The 12,549-nt window shown below is 41.6% G+C and overlaps 1 long non-coding RNA gene across 1 annotated transcript in view; it reads right to left on the reverse strand.

Annotated features, from left to right (window-relative positions):
• Positions 1-6,821, reverse strand: part of LOC112550710 — a 16,082-nt gene extending 9,261 nt beyond the window's left edge. Inside the window, exons 1-2 of the long non-coding RNA XR_003094673.1 lie at positions 6,696-6,821; positions 5,446-5,557 (exon numbers count right to left, since the gene is read on the reverse strand). This is a non-coding gene — a long non-coding RNA (uncharacterized LOC112550710). The remainder of the gene's footprint in view (positions 1-5,445; positions 5,558-6,695) is intronic.
• Positions 6,822-12,549: the final 5,728 nt, after the last annotated feature.

Below are 12,549 nucleotides of genomic sequence, written 5' to 3' on the forward strand. Positions count from 1 at the left end.
TTGCTGAATAACAGCTCCCTATTCACTTTGTACCTACTCTTCATTACTTTATAGACCTCTATCATATCATATCCCTCCTCTCCTCTCCCCACCCTTCCCCCTTCTTTCTAAACTGAAGAGTCCTTGCCTTTTTAGCCTCTCATGCTGTGGCAGCTATTCCATACCCCTGAATATCTTAGTTTCCTGGTCTTATTTAGGGTTCCATTGTGTTTGGTGCTTTTCAAGTGCAGAGTGAGTATTTGGAAGAGCTCATAACATAAGTAAATGATACAAGCAGGTAAACTGGGGCTGAGAGAGGGGAATAAATTGACTTTTCAAACTCATGCATGCAGTCACTGATAGAGCCAGGAATAATGTCCAGCTTTCCTAAGTGGCAAGACCATGTCTTTTTCAGTGGGCCAGAGTGCCATGATGGCAGTGGTAGCCCACAAAAAATTGTGTCCTGTTTTGCATCTTAGATGTTCTTGGTAACAGGACTGCCTGAAAAAACCCACAGGATTCAGAGGAATGAACCAGTAGTAGGACTACATTGTGAACGATTGACAAGCCCTCCACTCCATCCTCAAGATTGAAACACTTTTCTGCAACAGAGAATGACTAATGTTCCCAATGCACCTCTTGTCTGAAGCTTTGTAAGAAATGATGAGTTAGGTGTGCATAGGGATTGTGACAAGTTTGGGATCTAGTGATGGATCAGTGTATGCAGAAAGCCCAAATGAAAACTGTGAGAGGTAAATTCTCTCGTGCTTCCAGAGTGGTCCTCAGATCAGTTGAAAATTATCCCTGCCAAAGAAATGTAGGGGAAAAGCCAGGATTTAATGGATGGCCTCCTAAAGGCAATATGTTTGGCTAAGATCAGCTGGGAACAGAGATAGGCTGGCATCTGCAACATGGACAGAGAACCACTCTGTGCTGCCTGCTCTTGGACTCCCAACTAGCGCCCAAGGAGCCCGTCTGCACTGGGGAGCAGTCATGTTGCAGCATTTACCCCTACACCTTCCTGCAGGGAGAGAACTGGACAGACTACAAGCTGCTGAAGAAGTAGCAGGATGATGGCCACGGAAATACAATTCAGATGGATTCATGCTGGAATAAATGTGCAGGCGAGGACATACTCAAGGTAACAGCATGAAGGACTGAATCTCAAAGATTTTCCATGAGATGGACTAGGAGGGTTAAGGCAGAAAACTCCAAGTTAGGAGACCAAGTGATTAGAACTGAAAAAGGGGAACCCTATCATTAAGTGAGCTATCTGTCCAGAGCACTGGCAACATCACCTTGCGAGAGGGACGTGGCCATGTAGCTTCATATAGGTGAGAAGGGGAATATGTTGACCCTAGCACTCAACAATGAACTGTGCTGGTGCCTAGAGCCTCAGCATCACTCAAATCCCTCACGCTGTCCCCTGCCACAAGCACCCTCTCACCTCTGCAATGACTTCCCAGGGCCTTTGGTCCAGCTTTTGTCTTGTCACGTATCACAAGGACAATGTGCTTCAGGTACATCAGGGTTATAAGCCAAGGCCTCTTGGAAGCAAGCAGGAGTTTTTCCATTCTCTTCAGCGGGACTTTCATCAGGCCTTAAAGTGATGAATCTTCCCTTCTCTCCCCTTTCTGTCACTCTTCCTCTTCAAGATGTACTCTCATACACGAATGGACATTCTCACCTCTGAGTTTAGAATGAATTTAAAGAGGATTATTAATTTCTCTCCTTTTTTTTGTGAGTTTGACTTTTAGCTTAGCTCAAAAATATTTCAGGTCTTTAGAGCCATAATTAGACATATTGTCTTTAGCCAAATGCCAGATAATTTGTACGCACTTCAAGTAAATCTCTGGAAAGGTAGGCAAATATTGAAATATGTAATGAAAAAGAAAGGTGGCATGACTAAAAAAAACAACCCCTAGTTTAAATCTTTTAAATTACTTCACCTTCTCCCTCTCATTAGTAAATATTTTAGTTAGTCTTGTGTTGAACAAACCCTGCTTTCAGGGTCTCTCTCTTTCTCTCTCTCTCATTAACGTTCTTTTTTTATTTTTAACAAGTCGTAAAAATCCAGTTATTTTTAAAATTCACATTTTGTGTGATCTAAAGGGCTGAAGAAAGAGGAAAAAAAACCCCAGCACTTTAATTCAGTCTGGGGTGGAATCTGAGGGTTTTTTTTTTTCCTTTCAAAAGAAGAGTTTTCTTTTGGCAGAAAACATTCATGGTAAGAAAAGCACTTTGGGAAATAGCATATAAAGAGAGTTTAAAAGGGGGACATGAAAAGGATGGAAGAGTCTAGCAGCGACAGAGGTAATCAGAGAATTTACAAATTATTTTTTTTGACAATGTAGACAGCTTGAGGAGGCTGGCTTCTCTTTCGAGATAAAGTCACTTGTCATTCGGTTAGAAAAAGACAAGGGAAGTGTCAAGAGTTATTTGAAATGTAAAGTATTGTTTTTAGCTTCTTTTTCTTCCATTATTGTAGTAGCAGTATATTCTCTCTGTGGGCTGAGAGATGAAAATTGCACCAGATAGGGAGGGGCCTGTGGAGAAGAGACTTTTGAGGGCAGCAGGTTACAGCATCATCAAGATACAGGGACCAGGATGTAACAAGAGCAACAAAAAAAAAACATCGGCACATGAAGCACGAAGGATGTGGAAACCAAGGATTAGCATGGGAAATATGAATTGCAGACAGTCATAAGACCTGCAGTAGTGACCCACATGGGACACATCAGAGCACAGGGCCCCCAAGAGAAAAGAAGAGCCTCAGGACATAGAGTTGAGGACTAAGGACAGCATAGGAAATAGGTATTACACAGACAGTAAACCATAAGGTGACAGCACCAATGTCAGGACATGAAGATATAGGGATCTGGGATGTCAATGGCTATGACAATATGGGACCACTGGCTTTTAGGGCCAGGGATCCCATAGTACAAGACTAATGTCAGCAAACCCACCTTTCAGCCAAACCATACTTAGGTCTGCCCAATCACTGCAGGCATTCAAACATAAAACAAGACCCCATATGAGCAGTGAGTATTTGCCCATCCCATCTGACCCCCAAGGGTTTACATGGATGGGTTTCTTAATCTCCCATTGATGGAATTATCATTTCTGCCGAGGCAAAGTATTTCTGCTTTGGCCAGTTGATTCCTTGCTGGAGGAACCCCTTCTGTAATACTTCCCTACGTCCTCCTGCACCACTCAAAAGCATCAGAGGAAGGGAATTTGTGATCAGCTTCTGCAGCACACTCACAAAATAGCTTCATTTGGCAATTTTCACCCCCCTCGCATGCCCTGACCTTTTCAGAGCAATCTTGCTGTCAAAATACAATTCTGAAATTCTTTCTCTGGGTACCCAAGAAATTCTCTGCCTCCCACCCCCCATTTTTTTTTTTTTTAGTTAACAAGCTGCAAGTCAATTTTATATGCAGTGCCAGGCCTGCAATGAGCTGCTGCAAAGGAATGGTAGTGCTAATAGACTCCAAGCACACATTTCATGTATTCACCCAGGCTGTGTGAACTCAGCAACCCTGAGAAAGTTGCTTCCCAGCCCCCCTTGGGAACGCACTCCCTGTCTCTCACTGGTTTTCAGTCTCTCTCTCTCTCTGTTGGCAAAGGTTAGCTGGAGAGGTATCACTTTGATGTCCACGGCAGACTCCAGCCTTGCCTCTTTAGCCTCTCCCTGTAATGGCTGCAGTTAGCAAAATAGCGCTGGTGACAGATAAGCATCTGGTAACCCATGGCAACCAACTTCCTTTAGAAAATGGCCTTCCTGTAATTTCATAAATGTAGTTTTTTTCTGAAGAGGACAAAAAGGGAGAGCAAATCAAAAAGGTATCAGAGGCTGAATGGGTGTTTGTGCACATGTCTTTGTGTGCTCGCAAGTTTGCACATGCAAATGTACAGTGACTGCCATGCACATGTATTTTTTAATAGGGATGGTCCTCTTTGCAAATGTGTTTGGGAAAAGACAGACACCTGTTCACAGCTATGAGTTACAGATTCAGTCCAAGAGATGACACCGGTATTTAGATAGAAAGACAGACAGTCAGACAGGTGCACGAGTTACTACTGCAAGGTGAGGTCAATATATTCCATTTCCAATTTGATTAGATGGGATAAATAGCCAGACAGGAAAAAGCGAGATACCTGATAAAGCAGGGTAGTTAACTAAAGGTCATGCAAAATTGCACTGGAAACTGGTAGCTATAGAGGAGTGGCAACATGGAGGTAGAGTTGTTAGGGGTAGTTTCACTCTAGACATACAGGAGTAAGTTTTAATAGATATAAGTTGCAAAAGTCTCAACAAAGACCTTCCCCACAGCCCAAAGCCCTATCACATAGACACAGCTGTATCCATACCATAGCCAGCAATGTACCACAGATAGAACTAGCACCTCACCCCCATGCCCAGACATGCACACACATACACACACAGAGCCTCTACAGAGTAAAACGCCACTTCACTCTCAGCCAACCACCCCATCACATACATATCCACCACAAACATACAGTACCCTACTTAATGCCTAGGCCAGCACAGAGAGGCTGCATAAATATATATGTTCTCTCCAAGCAATGCTTCTACCCAGTGGGTGGGTACCAAGGTAAGGATGGAGCAGAGATGGGTACCAGAATGAGGATGGAGTTGGTGTGGGTGGCAGTCAGCTAGGGGTGCATTTGCAGGAGGTGGCAGGACCAGAGTAGACACCCTGGAAAATCTTTATTCCCACAGAAGTCCATAATGGCTAGTTCAGGCTTTGGGACTGGTTTTATTAACTGTGAGATCTTGAAGACTAAAGGCATAAGCTGCCTCCCCTCTCTTCGTGCACAGGTTCCAGCTGAGAGATGAATCCAGCCAACACTACTAGAATTGCCTTTCCATCCCATGTTTGTAAATGGAGGCAATCAACAAAGCCCGAACTATAAGGAAACAGATGCTAACGGACTGTATTGACAGCATGCATGTTATTTCATGTATGTATTTTTTTTTAATTAACTTTGCCTTGAAATACATTTTCTATGGGCCAAATAATTGGATTTTCCTTTGTTAAAAGGAGGGAACATAAATTACTCCTGTTGGGTGCAGATTAGGTTACGGGATTTCTTTTCTTCTGTCACCATCAATGCCCCAGTGTCAGAGAGCTTTAATATTTAATGCATTCCTAATTAGTCTCCATTGGCCCAGGGCACTTAGCAAAACCTGACACCAACCATGGAGTCAAGTTCATTTAGAGAGCACAATTACACAGGCATCATTTCCATATTGCAGCCAGCACACCCAAGAAACTCCCCTTCCCCGCCCCAACTCATATTCCCAATTTAATTTAAAATAAAAAATAAGGCTTGATTCCCAGTGACAATGGACAGAAATTATCTCATTTGGTTGGGGCAGTGACATTTCCAAGACTCCTTTAATCACTAGGAAACTGTGCTGCATTGAACAGTGTTTACCAAAGGAAATTGCTGCTTGTGTCACTCTGACGGCTGATGCCTTGTTGCTTGCATGCTCTGAAGATTGAAGTTCATGCTTTCCCAGTGCTCCAGCTGATCTTTTCAAAAGCCTCTGGAAGAAAAAAAATAAAGTTTAAATAAACTACTTGTCCATGGAGATTTAGCCTTCAATCACCAGGCAAGTCAGCAGGGTGCAACACAGAGATTAGTCTGCAGCCACAGATCCCCCATACTGAGACAGTAATATAATAATTAGAATCTGTATTATGGTAAAGCCTAGAGACCCAAGGGAGGATTGGGCCCCATTGTGCTTGGCATTGTACAAAAATGTAGTGAGAGAGTCTCTGACTGAAAGCGCTTACAATCTAGACAGACAAGACACACACAAAAAAACTGCTTGAAGAAGATGGAATCATTGGGTGTATCTACACCTGCAATTAATTCAAAGCAATAAACTCCGGAGCAGTTTGAGCAAGAATAAATTACTCCCAGGCACAGCGTCTACATGTGCACCCAGGACAGCAGCAATTTGAGCAGGGGCGGATCAGCTTATGTCAGGGCTGGAGGCATAGGGAGTCATCCCCAGGCTTCAGTGGTGACATCGGACAGCGGAGGGGCTTGCTGGGGCACAAGGGTGCTAAAAGTGCGGAGCCATGTATCTAAGTAGCAGGCACAAGTCTGGCCTCCTACTAGCTTGGCTAACTGGGCACAATTTATGCCTACAGTGTTTTCTACGTGTATGTTCAATCACACACCAAAGGTTAATATGGTCTCTGACAGTACTATCTTACAGCAGCATTAATTAGTTTACTGTGGTCTAATGGCATCACATGTGTAAATGGTGGTGCTTTACTCTGCAGCTAATTAGTCTACTCCACAGTTCACCACATGTGTAGATGCAGACATTAGTTTTGCTTTAGAAGTGGGGAATGTAGAAAAAACCCATATATATATAACAGAACTAAGCAGCTGTAAACAGGCCCAGACTTTTGAAGGAATTCAGCATGTGTCCAAGATGAGTGCTGATCAGGCCCTGACTGAGTGCTGAGCCCTGGACAGCCTACTCCTTGATGTGCTTGAAAGTCATGGAAGAAACCTGTGTTTGGGACAGCAGACTATCTACGCAGGTAGAGCTGGGAACTGTTCCTAAGCCCCGTCCTAGTGCTTCAGTTTTATAAATCATAAAACCGTACTTCTGCTTCCACTATTGTGTTATTTTATTATTATTATTATTTTTACAGCATTCTAACCTGCAAAGCCCCAAGCAGGGCTAATCAATTTTTTTCTGATGGAACAGTTTTCTGTAGCAAATTAGTGATCCAGTGAAATGGAGATGGAAATGCTTCACAGGAATGTAGCAATTTCATCTAAATCTGCAAAGAAAAAAATGAAAACATTCTATTTAGTTTCAATAAAACTGAAGCACTTTTGTTTCCATCATATCATTGCAACAGTCCCAAATGATTTTTTTCCAGAATATATTGTGCTGTACTATCCAATACACTATGTTATATTAATATAAAAGTGGAAATACTAAAGGTGAAGCAAATAGTTCGATAGGGTCATTTCTATCTGTGAGAATTTCCCATGAAATAATAATTCAAGGGGGGGAATCACTTGTTTTTGTTTTGATTTGGGATAAAGCTCTGGCTGAAACAAAATTTGGAGTCTCAAGCAACTCTAGTTCTGGTCACATCAGCACTTTCAGAATTAAACCATTTATCCAATAAATAACCAGTGCTTTACAAAGATGTTTTAGTAATCAAAAGCAATCCAGTGCAGAGCAAAAAAGGTGGATTTCAGAAGTTTTAACCAGCAGATTTATTCTGTCATTGGAACAGTAGCTTCAGAGATCAGGAAATGTGGATTAGTCCTCCGCCACAGTCACTGGAACAGCCATTTCAGAGACATCATTTGCGTGCAGTTTGGCAACAGGAGGTTGCATTCAGCCAAGGCTGAACGCATCAAGTTCATTTCCCTTTCATTGTTGAGGCTCTATTAACCATGTTGCAAACCTAGCAATATAATTGCAAGTCTTGAAAAAGCTTGGAAGTATGAAGTAACTGCCCTGCAAAAGCAGAGAGACCACAAGCAGGTAAACAGAATCTCACTTCAATTATTTCCTTTAAAATCTCAAGGTTTTTATGGGGGGAGCGAGGGGAAGAGGAGACTCATACTTTTTAAAACTTGTGGTTGTCATTATGTATTAACCAGGGGCTGCATGAACACTTGATATTTGTGAAATAATCTGCAACTCCCAAATGTTCCAAAATTTTAGTTTAGCAAACAGTTCTTCAACCCCAACTAAAGGAAATTATTACAAGAAACCTCTTGGAGTTAACCCACCACTTCTAGATGCCAAAACAGTGTCTCAAGTTTTGAAGAGGAATCGGGAGCAGTCCAGTTGATAACAACAACAGTGTCCATGTTATTAAAGACTCTGAAGTGGTTCAACGGCAAGAAAATCTAAGAGTAAGAACAGAAATGGTACAGACAACCAGGCTCTGAAAAGCACCTGGACCAGATTGCATCTGTGGCTTTTGGTTTAACTAGTTTACACCATTGCACCTAGATTAGCACAACATCCCCAGGCAGGTCTAGAAGGAGAAGATGTTGAATGGAGGATGCATCAGAGAATTGTGCTAATCAGGAAAAACAAAAACACGGACCAAGCAGTTCTCACATTTCCCCCTGCCTTGTTACAGACTGTTCACATCACCCATATCAGTTCAGACCTGTGACTCCTAACTAGGAACCTTATTTCACATGGTAGTCAAATGGGTGCAAATGAAATAAGGAAGTATCAAGGATCAACTACTTATTGGCCAACAGATTATGAAGACTTCCAGATCCACAAAAAAGAAGCGACAGGAAAGTATGGCTAGACAACAAAGAGGTATTTGATTCAGTCCCACATTCACAAACATGGAAAATGCCAAGAATGTATGCCACTGCATAAATTTATATTATATGAAATTATAAATTTAGCTATGGCACGTGGAAGACAGATCTCACCATCCGTAGCTGCAAACTAACCACTATTAATGAAATGCAAATGAATCTTCCAAAGGAACTCTTTGTCACCCCATCTTTTTACTATATGACCTTAAACTGCATGCAAACTCAGATTAGATATCCTAGCCCAGCGAAGACCTTTTTCAGATGACTTCTGTATGCATTCTGGACAAGACGAAGGTGTCATTGTCACCATCAGCAAAAGACAACTTGTAAGGGGAGTGGTTTGAGTACAATACCTGAGGAAGTCATAGACCCTATTTAAGATATGTGGGGAAAGAAAAACCTAAGCAGAACACAAAGATAATTTTAAGAGGTGGGAAACAAATGCACAGAAAAATGGCTGATTGAGAATGTGGATGAAGTTCCTTTTAAGGGACTAGGCAGACAAGGTTCTTTGGGTGAATCTGATCGCTTTTATTAGACTGACTTAAATAGTTGGAAAACAATTTTTAAGCAAGCTTTCGAGTTCAAAAAACCCTTCGTCAGGCTACGGAAGTTTCATTCTGGTGCACAGTTGTTGTTTGGTCTCTCCTACATATTTTCCATCAGGGCATTTGGTGCATTGGATGAGAGATATTACATTCCTGGAGGTGCAGCTGTAAGATCCAGGAATGCTGATGGCTCTGTTGTGGGGTGTCGTAATAGTGGTGCGGGGGGTGGAGATGTGTTGGCAGGTTTTGCATTTCTTGTCATGGCATGGTCTGGATCGATTTGGTGTGTTCTGGGCCTGAGGAAGTTTGCTTCTGGTGATGAGGTTGGCAAGGTTCAGTGCTAACTGCGCTCCAGAATGAATGAATGCACACCGGAAATCTATCAAAGACAGGAATACCTGTGGGGGCACATTTCTCACAAGAAAACCGCTCTCTCTCCAATCTCTCAGTCCTGATCCTCAAAGAAAACTTACAAAACACTTCTCAGAGACAAGCCTATGAACTCCTCTTCATCAACCTCCTGGATACTAAAAATCATGGACTAAATATAGACATTGGATTTATGACACATTATAACCTGCCTGACATCTGACTCCCCAGGTACGTCTCCACTATTCATCCTCCTTCTCTCACCCACCCCCCCAGCCTGTCTCCCACCCATTGACTCCTCAATCTACATCTTCACTGACTGCCCGTCTCGTATGCATACCAGCCCAGCCTCTGGCTTCTTTACTTTTCATTTTATCCAGGAAGAGCTCACACCAACTGCTGAAACTTCCTTAACCTGATAAAGGGTTTTTGAACCCGAAAGCTTGCTTAAAAATTATTTTCCAACTATTTAAGTTGCTCTAATAAAAGATATCAGATTCACCCAAAGAACTTTGTCTGCCTATGTCCTTACACCAACATGGCTACAACCTACACCCTTTTAAAGGACTAGGAAGAGCTCACTTAGACCTATCAGTGAGACAGGCCTAATTACAGTTGCACTCTGGAAATAAGCTGGCCAGGATGCCATGCTCTGAAAACTAGTGAAGCCATACATAAAGGAAGAAGATGCCACACATGTGGTGAGAATATAATGCCTATTGTCAGCAGTTGTTCAGCACTGCCTCAAGGATTGTATACTAGGGAAGGCATAACCGAGTAGCCAGTACCATTCACTGTGAAATGCATGGCTAATATCATTACCCCAGGGGTTAGAAGTGATGGGGTCACAAATGTAACTCAGTAACAGAAAATACAAAGTGAAATCCTTTGGGATTTCACCTTGTGATGGAGAAGGCAAGAGGAAGCTAAAGAAACCCAGATATCTTAATGATTTAGAAGCTCTCAGGGTTAGACATGCAAAAAGACACTATCCTAGACATTGCATGTCCATGGAAAAAACAGCTGGCAGAAAGGAAAGAAGAAAGCATCACCAGCTATCAACCTTTTAGGTATAAAAAAGACTAGGAGAAAGGGCTAAAGTTGAAGCAATGGTACTAGATGCCTTGGGGACTCGACTAAAGAGCCTGAAGATCAATCTCACCATTTTGGTATTTTCACCAGGATCCAGTGTGTCCCAAAACGTGTTATTTCATGACATCTCCCATCATGCACCAACACATTTACTTTTAAAGATCTGCCTGATTCTGAGCTCAACATGAAAAATTGCCAGCTCATAGACAGTGCCATTGGTCTATGATATTGTAATGTAAATTATTAACAGGAAGAATAATCTCACAAATGTTTCAGGCTCAGTTTCCACACAGTTGCTTAAATTTTGCTGAAGAGAATATTTTATGGAATAAATAGTTAAATATTTAACAAAAGCAATTTTCACACAGTATAGTGAATTGTAATATTTGTCACTGAACGCATGCTAATCAGTTTAATAAGTCACATGCAAATTTCTCTACTCTTACTGGATTATTCATGAAATCCAGCAGTGAAAATTATCAATTACTATTGTCACAATCCAAAGTGTTGTTTGAAATTTGTGTCTTTGGTTTCTGTTAAATTGGTTAAGGTCTAATCCAAACCCATTGACGTCAATGGAAATTTGTTCTCAACATACATGACAAATCTGTGTCCCTCTAGGAACTGCTCAGCTTTGCTGCACACTGATTGGATTTGCTAAATATTAAGAAATAACTCCTATTAGTGCCCAGAAGAAGCTCTAGGCTACAATGTGGAATACTAAAACATTTCAATCCATGAAAGACTCCATTGCCACCCAGTAGTAAAACCCAGTCCAGTCCCAAGTTGGCCCTATGCAGATCCTCCATTGGTCCATCAGTATGACCAGGCAGAAAATGAAGGGTTACTCTAGAATATTAACTTGTTAGACTGTTGGTCTGCCCCCGGGCCATCCGGGAGCTTAAATAGCCAACAGTTAATTAAAAATAAACTGACACTTTACTTTAAGGATAGTTTTAATAACCATTTATAAATGTTACATTAAAAATTCATGCACTGTTATCAACTCCTGCTAAGGATTTACAGCACAATGGAGGTGTTATGAATGTTTTATAGGTTCTGTGGAAAACCTCTTCCTGAACAGATATTTTCAGAGGTCTATTTGTCTTTCCTGGGCCATAGTATAAGTACCTGAGACAACAGCAGCATGGCAAATACAAACTGCTTCCCAAAATCTTAGAACCTAAATTTAGTCTCTCTTCTGCAATGAACAGTTTGTACGTAGGACCACACGCTATTTACTGAGTGGTTCTTTGATGTGGCCTCAAATATCTGAAGTGACTCTCTAACTGTGATGTGCAGCACCTCATTTCTAATCCATTGGGATAAGTTCAAGAGTTTTATAATACGCCACCTCCTATGGAGGGTTTGTGGTCTACTTGTTTCTGAATGGGTAGGTCACAGCCCTCAGTAAGGTCATGATAACCAATCAAGGGGTCACAAGAGATTGGAAATATTATTACACTCTAAAGTAGACAAACTTGCTCACCCGTTCACTAGACACCCAACCCATCAAAGGTCAAATATCCTCAATCTGCCTCTTGAAACACACACACAAATAAATTATTGGTATGAGGGCCTATCATTGCCAACCTGAAAGGTTTGAGAAATACTGACTCAGGACTCCTCCATTCTGTATTTCTGGTGCCATCATTATGCGTTCTTTGACCTTAGACAAATTGCTTACCCTTTTGACCCCTTAGTGTCCCCATTTGGCAAAATGGAATAGCAACACTTTCCTGTTTTACATGGTAATTGAAGATGCGGTCCTTAATGTCTGGAGGTGGTTAGATATTACAGTGAAATGTACTTCCAAAAGGCTTATAAATAAATTAAAAGTGTCAATGGTAGTTGCTATCAATTTGGAAATTAGTATCATGGGCAGGCCCCTTTTGTTTTAGCTTTCTGCAAACATTGGATCGATTGAGTTTTGTTATCTAAGGACTCCCGGGAATGAAATGTTAAGCTTGCAGGCTCTTACTGACCTATGCTACTCATATTACATTCTTGTGTCCATGCTTGAAGTGGTATATGCTATATGGGATGAGATAGGTAACCTTATTTCTCTTATTCTATCAAGCACTAAGATCCATGTCAGAGTCCTGGATCAGAGGTGAGTAAATGAGCCTGGTGATGATCTGACAGCATCCTTTGTAACTGGTACTGTGCACACACTTGCAGTTAATTTGTATAT

The sequence above is a fragment of the Alligator sinensis genome, unplaced genomic scaffold (assembly GCF_000455745.1).
Source record: "Alligator sinensis unplaced genomic scaffold, ASM45574v1 scaffold519_1, whole genome shotgun sequence".
In the NCBI taxonomy this organism is placed as follows: Eukaryota; Metazoa; Chordata; order Crocodylia; family Alligatoridae; genus Alligator; species Alligator sinensis.